Source organism: Triticum urartu, chromosome 4A (assembly GCF_056163025.1).
Source record: "Triticum urartu cultivar PI428250 chromosome 4A, HENAU_Tu73, whole genome shotgun sequence".
Classification (NCBI taxonomy): domain Eukaryota; kingdom Viridiplantae; phylum Streptophyta; class Magnoliopsida; order Poales; family Poaceae; genus Triticum; species Triticum urartu.
The window spans coordinates 43,999,157-44,015,906 of record NC_141876.1 but is presented as its reverse complement, the minus strand read 5'-3'; the positions used below and the strand labels follow the sequence as shown (position 1 = coordinate 44,015,906).

The window sequence follows — 16,750 nt, the reverse complement described above, 5'->3', positions numbered from 1 at the left end:
TGTATGAGGTGTTGCCAGTGAGATGCCTCTTGAACAGTGCATGGTGAGTCTTCCTTTCACTTGCCTTTTCTCGCTCTCTACTCCAACTTTGCTTGATGCATCCCTCGTCTGGCGTCTGTATTTCCCTTTGCAATGTTGTATAACCTTTTTGCTCACTGTTTTGTAATAGGAGACTTATGATGATACTGATGAGAGGGATCTTGCAGAGTTTTTGGCGAGTCTTCCTTTCCCTTGCCTTTTCTCGCTTCATTTTCCATCATTGCTCGGTGCATCCCAGATCCAATGTATGTATTTTCGGTAGCACTGTTGTATAAAGTTTTTTACTTCTATTTGCTGCCACCGTTGCTCAATGCTAGCTCACTGATATAAGCTGGGCCTTATCTATTTGTACTTGAACTAGCTAACTTTTTATAAATCTGCCCCTGCATAGGAGCAGTTGGTATTGTTTGGCATCTCTTTTTCCTGATTTCCCACCAGTAGTGATAACCATGACATGGTCTGGCAATGGTTCATGTTTAGTTTTGATAGGCTCCTTACTATATGCTAGGATTTTGACTTGTTAAATTGAAAAAAATGCTCACCTATTGGTGTAGTGCTGTTGTGTATTGATAGAACAAGCTCTATCCATCTCTTGGAATTAGCCATCTGTATTTTTGTGACGTGGTTTAGTGCAAGGAAAAGTCCTCTAGTGTTATCTGTCTAGTGTTTGCTATGAATCATGTGTATGTGTAGGGCAAAAATAAAATTGATAATTAAAATACTAGACCACTCCCCTCATTCTTAATATATTTTTTGGTATATAGGTTCTTAATATGATTCCCTTGTTCTGTTTAAGATCAATGCTATGGTGCACATTAACCTTAGGTAATGTTTAATCTACTCAAGTACTCTCTCTGCAAGCTGATGACGGTCACCCTGTATACACTAAATTTGATGAATTTGATGTTAATCTTGGCCTCTTAGTACATATGTCATGAATTTGATGTTAATCCTGTTATATCACCACCCACATTCTAAGCCCTCTTACATACCATATTGTTTGTTTGACATGTTAATTAGTTATGTTGTTTGGCCTATGATCAAGCTATTCTAATAGACAATCATATGATTTTGTACTAGTGTAACTTGTCTGAGGTAGGCTGATGATCACAAATGCATAGTTCAAATGACCAAACTGTGATTACTTGAAGAAAATGGTCTTTTTCTCCTAGATGATGACCTTCAGCTTTCATATTTAGTTTTAGTTACTGCATACGAGAAATCATACCCTACTCAGTTAATCTATTTCGATTGGACAAATAATCACTTTGATGTTTCCAATGATTCTGCAAACCAGTTTGAGGACATGATTTTAAATTTGTCCCCCCAGTCTTAGGGTCCGCTTAGGTGGATCTGTGTTGATTGACATAATTTTGAATCTAACTCCGTAGATGAAATTTTGAACAGTTAGTTTGATCTTATTTTCTACTCCCTCCGATCCATAATACGTGTCACAGTTTCGAACTAAGGTTAGTTCAACCTTAGTTCAAAACTATGACACCTATTTTGGATCGGAGGGAGCATTTCCTTGGGTGATGGCACTGATAATTTGCAAATATTCAAGCTCAACATACCAAATCACAGGTTTTCTCCCAGGAGTTGATTTGTATGCTGATTATCTGGCTGAACCAAGCCATCTGATACCCTATATTTTTAATCTCCCGTTCATTGTTCTCTCCTGACTCTTTTTGTGTAGTTTGTTTGCTGTGGAGAACGTAGTTGCAATGAGGATAACAAGCTCCCTCTTCTGAAAGCATTGACGACATTGCTGGCAGAATCAAACAACTTAAACATTGCCACAACTGAGCAACTGTATATTTCTTCAATATTTTTTAGCTGTTATTCTTGTCGTCCAATGTTGATGATTTGTTTAGATCGTGAGGAGTTACTGATGCATAATCCGACACTTGATCCGAGGGGTAGCATGAGCCACCCGTGTGATGTCATCTTTACATCTGAATCCATTAGAGATCAGTTTTTCAATTGTTTTGTTTCTTCTTGATTTTGTCAGTATCATGGGATGGAACCTTGAAACAATCTTAGCACACCTTCTGACCCAGTGAATGAGAAGTCATTTATATTCTGATTCTACACCTTGCTTTCTTTTGACATTTTTTAGTTTTCTATTTGCTGGTTAATCTTTTTTTTACATTAGAGATCTGTAATGCAATTGAAGCCCATGATGATTAGCTTTATGTTGGAATTACCGTCAGATAACCAATGGCGATATTTTTGCGGCTTTCTGAGGCTTAAAACCAATATCTTCAGCTCCTCTACAATTTTTCTATTGTTTATTTCGTTCATCTTAGATTATCCCAGTGAAGATTCTAAGACCATAGAAAGTGTTGTATGACACTGATAGCAACAACCGCTTCTCTCCACTGCAAGTGTCCTCCTTCGGCCATAACCTTTGTGGTTTGGTCTGGGCTGGAATCTCCATTTGCACCTGGTTTGGATCAGCTGTGTGTGTGATTTTAACCTGGTCTCTGAGTGGTTATTTTATCTTGTTCTTTTATCTTGTTGATAGGAACCTGACATAGTATTTTGGTCGGTTTACAAAGCTGGTTATTGGGATTACATTTTTGTTAACGAGTAGCTAACCCAGTTGTAGTCAATATGATTTGATCAATTGTGGGATATGTTATGGCGACAATTGATAAATTTAAGGCTTGTTTCTCAAAACATTCGCAGATGCCGCCTAAGAGCTTTCGCCTAGCCAAGCTTGAGAGCTACTTCTGCTGATTCCTTCCTTGGATGTCCGAGCCTTGTTAATATCCCCATACTTTGTTGTCTTCACTTCCATGTTTTTAGACGTCGCAAATGACGGTGAATCCCGTGAGCTTTTGCCTTATTGTTATGTGTGTGTTTTGTTTTGGCAAATGTCCTATCTAATCCTGAACTATTATGATAAATGTTATGAAGAACTCCCTCTGTCCTGAATTAATTGTCTTAGATTAGTCTTGATACGAATGTATCTAGACATGTTTTTGTGTTAGATACATCCATATCTAGACAAATCTAAGATAGCTAATTTGGGACGGAGGTAATACTATCATGTAGGTTGCTGCTCCAGTTAAATACGGTGTTGCATGTTCTTTTCATTTTGTTGGTGTCATATCACTGATCTTCCTCTGTTTGCTATCATATCACGCTCATATGTGGTGGTGCACGATCTTTTCATTTACTTGTGATATTTCTGTTGAGTCATTGGATGATGTGATGACTCCTCTGCTATAATCATGATTGTTTGTTATTCTGCAATTGAACTTCGCATATTTTTTCAATTGATCTGTATTGACTTGCTTGCTATGTCCATATTGTTTTGGCACCATACTAAGCTATGTATGTTCTCAGCTGCAGGTGTTCCCAACTGCTTCTGACAAGCCAAGGTTGTTAGGGTCACTTGCAAGTGGTTGTCAAGCTGAAGAGGCTCAACATCGATACCATCTAGCAGTTTGTACACGTTATGATGATCTGGGATGACTACCTTGGCTATGACTATTTAGGTGAGGCCCCGTTCTCTCCTTCTTTATTTGTCTAATCTGGGACCTAGCCTTCGAGCTATGGCCATAGTGCTCTGTTCCAGCCATCGAGTCGATGAGATATAGTGGTTGTGGTCTGTGGTGGTGGTCAGTGCCTACGTTGACATGTTCATGGCTTTTGTTTGTTGAGATGGTTAGGCTCTGATCGATTGGATGTTAGTTATTATCTCTTGTTTATGCCAGAATTTGGAAATTGATGCTGTTTACTTAGGATGGCAGCTTAGATTATACTTGTAGTCGTATACTGTTGTATGAAATGCTAGCTTGCATTTACCTTCTTTGCATATAGGCATGTAAACCACAACATTACATATCGGATTCTTTTGTTGTTTGTGTTCTGCTACGAGTGGGTCTGGTTTGCTGTAGGTATCTTATCTTTCTTATAGGTGGGATGTAGTATAACCTGATGGCCAAAGTTGATGCAAGGAACTAATAGTAGCAACCCTACTTTTCGCTGGTAGCAAAGTTGTAAATGTGTACCTTTTTTTTGCATGCCTGAGTAATGTATTTGTCCCATCTAATCCTAAACTAGTATAACATGGTTCTGAACTACTATGATGTTGGTTGCTCCACCAGTTATATATGGTGTTGCATGTTCTTTTCATTATGTTGGTGGCACATCACCGATCTTCCTCAGTTTGCTATTGTTGTCTTCAGATGTTTATGTGATGGCTTTGGGTCGAGTCGTTGTTAGATGATGGTGACTCCTCTGTTATAGTCATGATGATCATTTGTTATCCTGTAATTGAGCTTTAGATTATTTGTTCAACTGATCTGCATTAGCTTTCTTGCAATATCCATATTATTTTGGCAGCATATTAAGCTATGTATGTTCTCACCCACATGTGTTCCGAAGTGCTGCTGACAACCAGATGCAAGTGGGTATCCGTATGTTGCAAGGTGGACATGAGATGGCAATGGGCAGCAAGCTCCTGGGCGAGTTTGACCTCATCGGCATCATGCCGACATCAAGGGCCACGCCACAGATGGAGGTGGCCGTCGCCACCTAAGGCAAAGCCTGAAGGAAATATGGCCTAGAGGCAATAATAAAGTTATTATTTATTTCCTTATATCATGATAAATGTTTATTATTCATGCTAGAATTGTATTAACTGGAAACATAATACATGTGTGAATACATAGACAAACATATTGTCACTAGTATGCCTCTACTTGACTAGCTCGTTGATCAAAGATGGTTATGTTTCCTAACCATAGACATGAGTTATCATTTGATTAACGGGGTCACATCATTAGGAGAATGATGTGATTGACATGACCCATTCCGTTAGCTTAGCACCCGATCGTTTAGTATGTTGCTATTGCTTTCTTCATGACTTATACATGTTCCTATGACTATGAGATTATGCAACTCCCGTTTACCGGAGGAACACTTTGTGTGCTACCAAACGTCACAACGTAACTGGGTGATTATAAAGGTGCTCTACAGGTGTCTCCAAAGGTAATTGTTGGGTTGGCGTATTTCGAGATTAGGATTTGTCACTCTGATTGTCGGAGAGGTATCTCTGGGCCCTCTTGGTAATGCACATCACTTAAGTCTTGCAAGCATTGCAACTAATGAGTTAGTTGCGGGATGATGTATTACAGAACGAGTAAAGAGACTTGCCGGTAACGAGATTGAAATAGGTATTGAGATATCGACGATCGAATCTCGGGCAAGTAACATACCGATGACAGAGGGAACAACGTATGTTGTTATGCGGTTTGACCGATAAAAGATCTTCGTAGAATATGTGGGAGCCAATATGAGCATCCAGGTTCCGCTATTGGTTATTGACCGGAGACGTGTCTCGGTCATGTCTACATAGTTCTCGAACCCGTAGGGTCCGCACGCTTAACGTTTCGATGACAGTTATATTATGATTTTATATGTTTTGATGTACCGAAGGTTGTTCGGAGTCCCGAATGTGATCACGGACATGACGAGGAGTCTCGAAATGGTCGAGACATGAAGATTGATATATTGGAAGCCTATGTTTGGATATCGGAAGTGTTCCACGTGAAATCGGGATTTTACCGGAGTACCGGGAGGTTACCGGAACCCCCCGGGGACTTAATGGGCCTTAGTGGGCCTAGGTGGAAGAGAGGACAGGTGGCTAGGGTTGCCCCCCTAGTCTAAATAGGACAAGGAGAGGGGGGCGGCGCCCCCCTTCCTTCTTGTCCTCCACTCTTTCCCCCTCCCAAGTCCTAATCCAACTAGGAAAGGGGAGGGAGTCCTACTCCCGGTAGGAGTAGGACTCCTCCTGGCGCGCCTCCTCCCTGGCCGGCCACACCCCCCCTTGCTCCTTTATATACGGGGGCAGGGGATACCCCATAGACACAAAAATTTATCGTTTGATCTTTTAGCCATGTGTGGTACCCCCCTCCACCATAGTCCACCTTGATATTACTGTAGTGGTGCTTAGGCGAAGCCTTGCGTCGGTAGAACATCAACATCATCACCACGCCGTCGTGCTGATGAAACTCTCCCTCAACACTCGGCTGGATCGGAGTTCGAGGGACGTCATTGGGATGAATGTGTGCTGAACTCGAAGGTGACGTACGTTCGGTAATTGATCGGTCGGATCGTGAAGACGTACGACTACATCAACCGCGTTGTACTAATGCTTCCGCTTTCGGTCTATGAGGGTACGTGGACAACACTCTCCCCTCTCGTTGCTATGCATCACCATGATCTTGCGTGTGCGTAGGAATTTTTTTGAAATTACTACGTTCCCCAACAGTGGCATCTGAGCCAGGTTTTATGCATAGATGTCATATGCACGAGTAGAACACAAGTGAGTTGTAGGCGATATAAGTCATACTGCTTACCAGCATGTCATACTTTGGTTCGGCGGTATTGTTGGATGAAGCGGCTCGGACCAACATTACGCGTACGCTTACGCGAGACTGGTTCTACCGACGTGCTTTGCACACAGGTGGCTGGCGGGTGTCAGTTTCTCCAACTTTAGTTGAACCGAGTGTGGCTACGCCCGGTCCTTGTGAAGGTTAAAACAACAACAACTTGACAAACTATCGTTCTGGTTTTGATGCGTAGGTAAGAACGGTTCTTGGTAAGCCCATAGCAGCCACGTAAAACTTGCAATAACAAAGTAGAGGACATCTAACTTGTTTTTGCAGGGCATGTTGTGATGTAATATGGTCAAGACATGGTGCTAAATTTTATTGTATAAGATGATCATGTTTTGTAACTGAGTTATCGACAACTAGCGGGAGCCATATGGTTGTCGCTTTATTGTATGCAATGCAATCGCCATGTAATGCTTTACTTTATCACTAAGCGGTAGCGATAGTCGTAGAAGCATAAGATTGGCGAGACGACAACGATGCTATGATGGAGATCAAGGTGTCGTGCCGGTGATGATGGTGATCATGACGGTGCTTCGGAGATGGAGATCACAAGCACAAGATGATGATGGCCATATCATATCACTTATATTGATTGCATGTGATGTTTATCTTTTATGCATCTTATCTTGCTTTGATTGATGGTAGCATTATAAGATGATCTCTCACTCAATTTCAAGATAAAAAGTGTTCTCCCTAAGTATGCACCGTTGCCAAAGCTCGTCGTGCCCAGACACCACGTGATGATCGGGTGTGATAAGCTCTACGTCCATCTACAACGGGTGCAAGCCAGTTTTGCACACGCAGAATACTCAGGTTAAACTTGACGAGCCTAGCATATGCAGATATGGCCTCGGAACACTGAGACCGAAAGGTCGAGCATGAATCATATAGTAGATATGATCGACACAGTGATGTTCACCATTGAAAACTACTCCATTTTCACGTGATGATCGGTTATGGTTTAGTTGATTTGGATCACGTGATCACTTAGAAGATTAGAGGGATTTCTTTCTAAGTGGGAGTTCTTAAGTAATATGATTAATTGAACTTAAATTTATCATGAACTTAGTACCTAAGAGTATCTTGCTTGTCTATGTTTGATCGTAGATAGATGGCCCGTGCTGTTGTTCCGTAGAATTTTAATGCGTTCCTTGAGAAAGCAAAGTTGAAAGATGATGGTAGCAATTACACGGACTGGGTCCGTAACTTGAGGATTATCCTCATTGCTGCACAGAAGAGTTATGTCATGGAAGCACTGCTGGGTGTACCACCTATGCCAGCAACTGCAGATATTGTGAATGCCTGGCAGTCACGTGTTGATGACTACTCGATAGTTCAGTGTGCCATGCTTTACGGCTTAGAACCGGGACTTCAACGACGTTTTGAACGTCATGGAGCATATGAGATGTTCTAGGAGTTGAAGTTAATATTTCAAAAGAATGCTCGGATTGAGAGATATGATGTCTCCAATAAGTTCTATAGCTGCAAGATTGAGGAGAATAGTTCATTCAGTGAGCATATACTCAAGATGTCTGGGTACTGCAATCACTTGATTCAACTGGGAGTTAATCTTCTGGATGATAGCGTCATTGACAGAATTCTCCAATCACTTCCACCAAGCTACAAGAGCTTTGTGATGAACTATAATATGCAAGGGATGGATAAGACAATTCCCGAGCTCTTCGCAATGCTAAAGGTTGCGGAGGTAGAAATCAAGAAGGAGCATCAAGTGTTGATGGTCAGTAAGACCACCAATTTCAAGAAGGGCAAAGGGAAGAAGAAGGGGAACTTCAAGAAGAACAGCAACCAAGTTGCTGCTCAGGAGAAGAAACCCAAGTCTGGACCTAAACCTGAAACTGAGTGTTTCTAATGCAAGCAGACTGGTCACTGGAAGCGGAACTGCCCCAAGTATTTGGCCGATAAGAAGGATGGCAAGGTGAACAAAGGTATATGTGATATACATGTTATTGATGTGTACCTTACTAGAGCTCGCAGTAGCACCTGGGTATTTGATACTGGTCCTGTTGCTAATATTTGCAACTCGAAACAGGAACTATGGTTTAAGCGAACACTGACAAAGGACGAGGTGACGATGCGCGTGGGAAATGGTTCCAAAGTCGATGTGATCGCGGTCAGCACGCTACCTCTACATCTACCTTCGGGATTAGTATTAGACCTAAATAATTGTTATTTGGTGCCGGCGTTAAGCATGAACATTATATCTGGATCTTGTTTGATGCGAGACGGTTATTCATTTAAATTAGAGATTAATGGTTGTTCTATTTATATGAGTAATATCTTTTATGGTCATGCACCCTTGAAGAGTGGTCTATTTTTGATGAATCTCGATAGTAATGATACACATATTCATAATGTTGAAACCAAAAGATGCAGAGTTGATAATGATGGTGCAACTTATTTGTGGCACTGCTGTTTAGGTCATATCGGCGTAAAGCGCAAGAAGAAACTCCATACTGATGGACTTTTGGAACCACTTGATTATGAATCACTTGGTACTTGCGAACCGTGCCTCATGGGCAAGATGACTAAAACGCCATTCTCCGGAACTATGGAGAGAGTAACATATTTGTTGGAAATCATACATACAGATGTATGTGGTCTGATGAATGTTGAGGCTCGTGGCGGATATCATTATTTTCTCACCTTCACAGATGATTTAAGAAGATATGGGTATATCTACTTAATGAAGCATAAGTCTGAAACATTTGAAAAGTTCAAAGAATTTCAGAGTGAAGTTGAAAATCATCGTAACAAGAAAATAAATTTCTACGATCTGATCGTGGAGGAGAATATTTGAGTTATGAGTTTGGTCTACATTTGAAACAATGCGGAATAGTTTTGCAACTCACGCCACCCTGAACACCACAGTGTAATGGTGTGTCCGAACGTCGTAATCGTACTTTACTAGATATGGTGCGATCTATGATGTCTCTTACAGATTTACCGCTATCATTTGGGGTTATGCTTTAGAGATGGCTGCATTCACATTAAATAGGGCACCATCGAAATCCGTTGAGACGATGCCTTATGAATTGTGGTTTGGCAAGAAACCAAAGTTGTCATTTCTGAAAGTTTGGGGCTGCGATTCTTATGTGAAAAAGCTTCAACCTGATAAGCTCGAACCCAAATCAGAGAAATGTGTCTTCATAGGATACCCAAAGGAGACTATTGGGTACACCTTCTATCACAGATCCGAAGGCAAGACATTCGTTGCTAAGAATGGATCCTTTCTAGAGAAGGAGTTTCTCTCGAAAGAAGTGAGTGGGAGGAAAGTGGAACTTGATGAGGTAACTATACCTGCTCCTCTATTGGAAAGTAGTTCATCAAAGAAACCGGTTTCTGTGACACCTACACCAATTAGTGAGGAAGTTAATGATGATGATCATGGAACTTCAGATCAAGTTACTACTGAACCTCGTAGATCAACCAGAGTAAGATCCACACCAGAGTGGTACGGTAATCCTGTTCTGGAAGTCATGCTACTAGATCATGATGAACCTACGAACTATGAAGAAGCGATGGTGAGCCCAGATTCCGCAAAATGGCTTGAGGCCATGAAATCTGAGATGGGATCCATGTATGAGAACAAAGTATGGACTTTGGTTGACTTGCCCGATGATCGGCAAGCAATTGAGAATAAATGGATCTTCAAGAAGAAGACTGACGCTGACGGTAATGTTACTGTCTACAAAGCTCGACTTGTTGCGAAAGGTTTTCGACAAGTTCAAGGGATTGACTACGATGGGACTTTCTCACCCGTAGCGATGCTTAAGTCTGTCCGAATCATGTTAGCAATTGACGCATTTTATGATTATGAAATTTGGCAAATGGATGTCAAAACTGCATTCCTGGATGGATTTCTGGAAGAAGAGTTGTATATGATGCAACCGGAAGGTTTTGTCGATCCAAAGGGAGCTAACAAAGTGTGCAAGCTCCAGCGATCCATTTATGGACTGGTGCAAGCCTCTCGGAGTTGGAATAAATGCTTTGATAGTGTGATCAAAGCATTTGGTTTTATACAGACTTTTGGAGAAGCCTGTATTTACAAGAAAGTGAGTGGGAGCTCTGTAGCATTTCTGATATTATATGTGGATGACATATTGCTGATTGGAAATGATATAGAATTTCTAGATAGCATAAAGGGATACTTGAATAAGAGTTTTTCAATGAAAGACCTCGGTGAAGCTGCTTACATATTCGGCATCAAGATCTATAGCGATAGATCAAGACGCTTAATTGGACTTTCACAAAGCACATACCTTGACAAAGTTTTGAAGAAGTTCAAAATGGATCAAGCAAAGAAAGGGTTCTTGCCTGTGTTACAAGGTGTGAAGTTGAGTAAGACTCAATGCCCGACCACTTCAGAAGATAGAGAGAAAATGAAAGATGTTCCCTATGCTTCAGCCATAGGCTCTATCATGTATGCAATGTTGTGTACCAGACCTGATGTGTGCCTTGCTATAAGTCTAGCAGGGAGGTACCAAAGTAATCCAGGAGTGGATCACTGGACAGCGGTCAAGAACATCCTGAAATACCTGAAAAGGACTAAGGATATGTTTCTCATTTATGGAGGTGACAAAGAGCTCATCGTAAACGGTTACGTTGATGCAAGCTTTGACACTGATCTGGACGATTCTAAATCACAAACTGGATACGTGTTTACATTGAACGGTGGAGCTGTCAGTTGGTGCAGTTCTAAACAAAGCGTTGTGGCGGGATCTACATGTGAAGCGGAGTACATAGCTGCTTCGGAAGCATCAAATGAAGGAGTCTGGATGAAGTAGTTCATATCTGATCTAGGTGTCATACCTAGTGCATCGGGTCCAATAAAATTTTTTTGTGACAATACTGGTGCAATTGCCTTGGTTCACAAGAGAACCAAGCACATCAAGAGACGCTTCAATTCCATCCAGGATCTAGTCCAGGTGGGAGACATAGAAATTTGCAAGATACATACGGATATAAATGTTGCAGACCCATTGACTAAGCCTCTTCCACGAGCAAAACATGATCAGCACCAAGGCTATATGGGTGTTAGAATCATTACTGTGTAATCTAGATTATTGACTCTAGTGCAAGTGGGAGACTGGAGGAAATATTCCCTAGAGGCAATAATAAAGTTATTATTTATTTCCTTATATCATGATAAATGTTTATTATTCATGCTAGAATTGTATTAACCGGAAACATAATACATGTGTGAATACATAGACAAACAGATTGTCACTAGTATGCCTCTACTTGACTAGCTCGTTGATCAAAGATGGTTATGTTTCCTAACCATAGACATGAGTTGTCATTTGATTAACGGGGTCACATCATTAGGAGAATGATGTGATTGACATGACCCATTCCGTTAGCTTAGCACCCGATCGTTTAGTATGTTGTTATTGCTTTCTTCATGACTTATACATGTTCCTATGACTATGAGATTATGCAACTCCCGTTTACCGGAGGAACACTTTTTGTGCTACCAAACGTCACAACGTAACTGGGTGATTATAAAGTTGCTCTACAGGTGTCTCCAAAGGTACTTGTTGGGTTGGCGTATTTCGAGATTAGGATTTGTCACCCCGATTGTCGGAGAGGTATATCTGGGCCCTCTCCGTAATGCACATCACTTAAGTCTTGAAAGCATTGCAAGTAATGAGTTAGCTGCGGGATGATGTATTACAGAACGAGTAAACAGACTTGCCGGTAACGAGATTGAACTAGGTATTGAGATACCGACGATCGAATCTCGGGCAAGTAACATACCGATGACAAAGGGAACAACGTATGTTGTTATGCAGTTTGACCGATAGAAGACCTTTGTAGAATATGTGGGAGCCAATATGAGCATCCAGGTTCCGCTATTGGTTATTGACCGGAGACGTGTCTCGGTCATGTCTACATAGTTCTCGAACCCGTAGGGTCCACACGCTTAACGTTTCGACGACAGTTATATTATGAGTTTATATGTTTTGATGTACCGAAGGTTGTTCGGAGTTCCGGATGTGATCACGGACATGACGAGGAGTCTCGAAATGGTCGAGACATGAAGATTGATATATTGGAAGCCTATGTTTGGATATCGGAAGTGTTCCGGGTGAAATCAGGATTTTACCGGAGTACCGGGAGGTTACCGGAACCCCCCGGGGACTTAATGGGCCTTAGTGGGCCTAGGTGGAAGAGAGGAGAGGCGGCTAGGGCTGGGCCGTGCACCCCTCCCCCCCAATCCAAATAGGACAAGGAGAGGGGGCGGCGCCCCCCCCCCTTTCTTCTTCTCCTCCACTCTTTCCCCCTCCCAAGTCCTAATCCAACTAGGAAAGGGGAGGGAGTCCTACTCCCGGTAGGAGTAGGACTCCTCCTGGCGCGCCTCCTCCCTGGCCGGCCGCACCCCCCCTTGCTCCTTTATATATGGGAGCAGGGGGGCACCCCATAGACACAACAATTGATCGTTTGATCTTTTAGCCGTGTGCAGTGCCCCCCTCCACCATAGTCCACCTCGATATTACTGTAGTGGTCCTTAGGCGAAGCCCTCCGTCGGTAGAACATCAACATCGTCACCACGCCGTCATGCTGACGAAACTCTCCCTCAACACTCGGCTGGATCGGAGTTCGAGGGACGTCATCGGGCTGAACGTGTGCTGAACTCGGAGGTGCCGTACATCCGGTACTTGATCGGTCGGACCGTGAAGACGTACGACTACATCAACCGCGTTGTGCTAATGCTTCTTCTTTCGGTCTACGAGGGTACGTGGACAACACTCTCCCCTCTCATTGCTATGCATCACCATGATCTTGCGTGTGCGTAGGAAATTTTTTGAAATTACTACGTTCCCCAACAAAGCCCACCTCCACAACCGTGCGTGGGGACACGAGGAATGGCCACTACTTCCTCCACCATGTTTGCATCGCCCCCACCTGGGTCAGGCAGCTTGGTGTACAGGTGAGAGAATTTCCGCTCTATGTTGATCAAACAATGTTTGTTGTAGGATTTAGGCGTTTGAGAAAATCATGGTGTCAATCTGATGCATGTAACTGCATCATACCTTTTTTTACTCCATCTTGTTTGTGAATTTATGATTTTTTTATTGTGCTTCGATCATGTCCTCATTGTGCTTAACTGAATTTAATCTTTACTAAACTATGGGATTTTCTTCTAAGTAGCTAGTGATCGAGGGTCTAAATTGGCTAAAGATTGTGGCTTTGAGAGGTTGTATATATCTGCGATCTGGTAATGATTTATAGGTTTCGAGTTTAGTTGAGAGCAAATTGTCAATGCTTCAACTGAAGCTTGGTCCTTGTTAGACCGTTGTAGTACTTTTTTGGTTAATTCCAACCCATGGGTCCTTGTTAGACTATTGTACAATGTGAAGGTCCATGAACCTCTTCTTACTTGTTTTGTTATCACCTTTTTCCTGCCGTGTTTTGTGCTCATTAGAGAAACACCTGACCTGGTTCTTTGAATGTTGCAGGGATCGTTGCTAATGGGGAAAAGAACAACCTGCAAGTCATGGTTGTTGCAGGCGAGGGAACTTGAAATGCTCAAGAGCCACATCGGCGAATGACCGTGTAGAACAAGTGCTACATGAAGGCCATGGACATGCTTGAGAAACCAGGCAGCACCGCGGTTGCTGAACTCGTAGAGCTTGACCGTCGGCAAATATCGAAGTGTATGAGGTGCTACCGCTGCCAATGAGATGCATCTTGAACAGTGCATGGTGAGTCTTCCTTTCGCTTGCCTTCTCACTCTACTCCATCTTTGCTCGATGCATCCCGGATCCGACGTTTGTATTTCGCTTTGCATTGTTGTATTACCTTTTTTGCTCAAAAGCTTTATAGGCTGCACATCCGTTTTTTTACTGGAAACTAAAACCAATGAGAAATTAGGTTTGCTTTCCATAATACTGCCTCCATTTGTAAATATAAGACGTTTGGGCAGTTTACTTTAACTACCCAAACATCTTATATTTAGGAATGGCAGTAGTATGTGATATCTATATAGGATAATCCAATTTTGTGGAGTGCTAATAGACCAGAGTCTGTTTCGTTACAGGAGACTAGCAAGGATGTTGGTCTTTTTCCTGAAAAGGAGGAAGAACCCCGGCCTAGTGAGGACACCAATGAGATGCATCTTGAACAGTGCTTGGTGGGTCTTCCTTTCACTCACCTCTTCTCACTCTCTGCTCCAGTGAGTGGGATGCATTCCAGATCCATCTTTTGTATTTTTCCTATGCTCCACTATATGACCTTTTTCTCAAAAGGTATAAGTATCCTGATTCCCAATAGGCTGCACACATGAGTCTTGTGTACTGGAAACACAAACCAATAGTTAGGAATTAGGTTTGCTTTCCATGATATGTCATATATTTATATAGGATGGTTCATGGGAGAGCTAATTTTTTAACATGAGACTTATGATGATACCGATGAGATGGATCTTGAACGGTGCTTAGCGAGTCTTCCTTTTCCCCGCCTTTTCTCAATCCACTTGCCATCATTGCTCGGTGCATCCCAGATCCAACGTTTGTGTTTCCAATAGCACTGCCGTATAAAAATTTGTACTTCTTTTTGTTGCCATCATTGCTCATTGCTAGTTCACTGATATAAGTTGGGCCTTATCTATTTTAACTTGAACTAGCTAATTGTTATAAATCTGCTCCTACATAGGAGAGGTTGGTATTGTTTGGGGTCTCTTTTCCTGATTTCCCACCAGCAGTGATACCCATGACATGGTTTGGCAATGGTCCATGTTTAGTTTTGATAGGCTCCTTATGCTAGGATGTTGACTTGTTAAATTGAACAAAAGGCTCACCTATTGGTGTAGTGCTGTTGTGTATTGATAGAAGAAGTTATATCCATCTCTTGGAATCAGTCATATGTATTTTTTGTGACGTGCTTTAGTGCAAGGAAAAATCCTCTAGTTTTTTCTGTCCAGTGTTTTTCTATGAATCACGTGTATGTGTAGGGCAGAAATAAAAATGATAAGAACAAAAATACTAGACCATCTCCCCTCATTCTTAATATGTTCAATTCAGGCATATATATTCTTATTATGGTGCCCCTGTTCTGTTTGTGATCAATTTGTTGATATTCTTAGGCGTAAATCTGCTCAAGTATGATGCCCCTGTTTTGATAGTGTTGATAGTATGATGCCCTTGTTCTGTTTAAGATCAATACTATGGTGCAGATTAACCTTGTGTAATGTTTAGTGTGCTCAAGCGCTCTCTCTGCATGCTAATGACGATCACTCTGTATACACTCAATTTGATGTTAATCTTGGCCTGCTTGTATGAAGTGCAATTTATCTTTCAGGGTTATGTTACTGTTTTTCTAGAAAGTTGCATTTATTTGCAATCTGGCAATGGTTTATAGATCTCGTTTTAATTGTTAACAAATTGGCATTGTTTCAATAGAAGCTTGGTCTATCTACTTTTGGGAATTTTGGTTATTTCCAGCTCACGGGTTCTTGTTAGGCTATTTTACAACCTGAAGAGACTTTTGACTTATTTTCACTTATTTAGCTAGCACCCTTTTTTTGTCCATGAGAGACCTTATTCGGTTCTTTGAATATATCAGGGAGCATCTATAAAGAGGAAGAAAAACCTAGGAGTAATCATTCGGAGCAGATATGTGTACCCTTGGGATGGCTAGGACCTGCCATCCTTATGTGGGTTGCGCCCATGTGACGAGGCGAATTCACCGTGTCGCGACGGTGATGTTCGGCATCGGCTACAAACTATGACGGGTAAGTCCTTCATATTCCCCTCAACTGTGCTCAGCCTTCGAGCTATGTTCACATTGTGTACTGGCCATGGAGCTGGTGTTTGTGGTAGTTTGGTTTGGTTGTGATGCCCTATTCATGCCAAGTGCTCCCAAAGGAATATATTGATTCATTAACTTGCTATCTTTGTTGTACTATAGATTATAACTGAAAATGTTGCACACACAATTCTTTTGTCCAGTATTTATTCTAGTCCTCTCATTTGCTGGTGTTCATCTACTTTCCTGGGTTTTATTTTAGTTGAGTCGTAACACGTTTAGTTGATGCATACATGCTGTCCAGAACAAGTTTTTTATCCCTTCCCTTCTGTAGCCAGTTTTTGCAACCTCCAATTCCAAACCCTGATCAAACATGTTGTTCTTTACCTGGCTACTTGTTTCTTTCTTTTGACTGCAATGGCCACTTTCTTTGAACCAAATCACATAATAAGAAAAATTAGAGGGAGTCGCTATTTCATAATAAGAAAAATTAGAGGGTTGGTCTGTTGGCTTTTGATGATTTATTGGCC

At 41.8% G+C, this 16,750-nt stretch overlaps 8 non-coding genes and 1 pseudogene across 8 annotated transcripts; all 9 read left to right on the top strand.

Annotated features, from left to right (window-relative positions):
• Positions 1 to 1,130: 1,130 nt before the first annotated feature.
• LOC125555119 (small nucleolar RNA snR60/Z15/Z230/Z193/J17) lies at positions 1,131 to 1,223 on the top strand. The gene has a single exon (XR_007304560.2). It is a non-coding gene; the product is annotated as a small nucleolar RNA snR60/Z15/Z230/Z193/J17 (small nucleolar RNA).
• Positions 1,224 to 1,341: 118 nt separating this feature from the next.
• On the top strand, positions 1,342 to 1,425 carry LOC147974687 (small nucleolar RNA U31b). Its single transcript, XR_015602356.1, has one exon. It is a non-coding gene; the product is annotated as a small nucleolar RNA U31b (small nucleolar RNA).
• Positions 1,426 to 1,573: 148 nt separating this feature from the next.
• On the top strand, positions 1,574 to 1,677 carry LOC125549739 (small nucleolar RNA Z107/R87). Its single transcript, XR_007301462.2, has one exon. It is a non-coding gene; the product is annotated as a small nucleolar RNA Z107/R87 (small nucleolar RNA).
• A 76-nt stretch (positions 1,678 to 1,753) lies between these two features.
• On the top strand, positions 1,754 to 1,849 carry LOC125555059 (small nucleolar RNA R30/Z108). The gene has a single exon (XR_007304513.1). It is a non-coding gene; the product is annotated as a small nucleolar RNA R30/Z108 (small nucleolar RNA).
• Positions 1,850 to 1,910: 61 nt separating this feature from the next.
• On the top strand, positions 1,911 to 2,004 carry LOC125549771 (small nucleolar RNA snoR31). Its single transcript, XR_007301492.2, has one exon. It is a non-coding gene; the product is annotated as a small nucleolar RNA snoR31 (small nucleolar RNA).
• A 208-nt stretch (positions 2,005 to 2,212) lies between these two features.
• Positions 2,213 to 2,293, top strand: LOC125549756 (small nucleolar RNA snoR77Y). The gene has a single exon (XR_007301478.2). It is a non-coding gene; the product is annotated as a small nucleolar RNA snoR77Y (small nucleolar RNA).
• A 58-nt stretch (positions 2,294 to 2,351) lies between these two features.
• LOC125549718 (small nucleolar RNA Z112) lies at positions 2,352 to 2,534 on the top strand. Its single transcript, XR_007301445.2, has one exon. It is a non-coding gene; the product is annotated as a small nucleolar RNA Z112 (small nucleolar RNA).
• Positions 2,535 to 2,683: 149 nt separating this feature from the next.
• LOC125549802 (small nucleolar RNA SNORD14) lies at positions 2,684 to 2,805 on the top strand. The gene has a single exon (XR_007301516.2). It is a non-coding gene; the product is annotated as a small nucleolar RNA SNORD14 (small nucleolar RNA).
• Positions 2,806 to 7,563: 4,758 nt separating this feature from the next.
• Positions 7,564 to 14,026, top strand: LOC147974686 (uncharacterized; annotated as a pseudogene).
• The last annotated feature ends 2,724 nt before the right edge of the window (positions 14,027 to 16,750 follow it).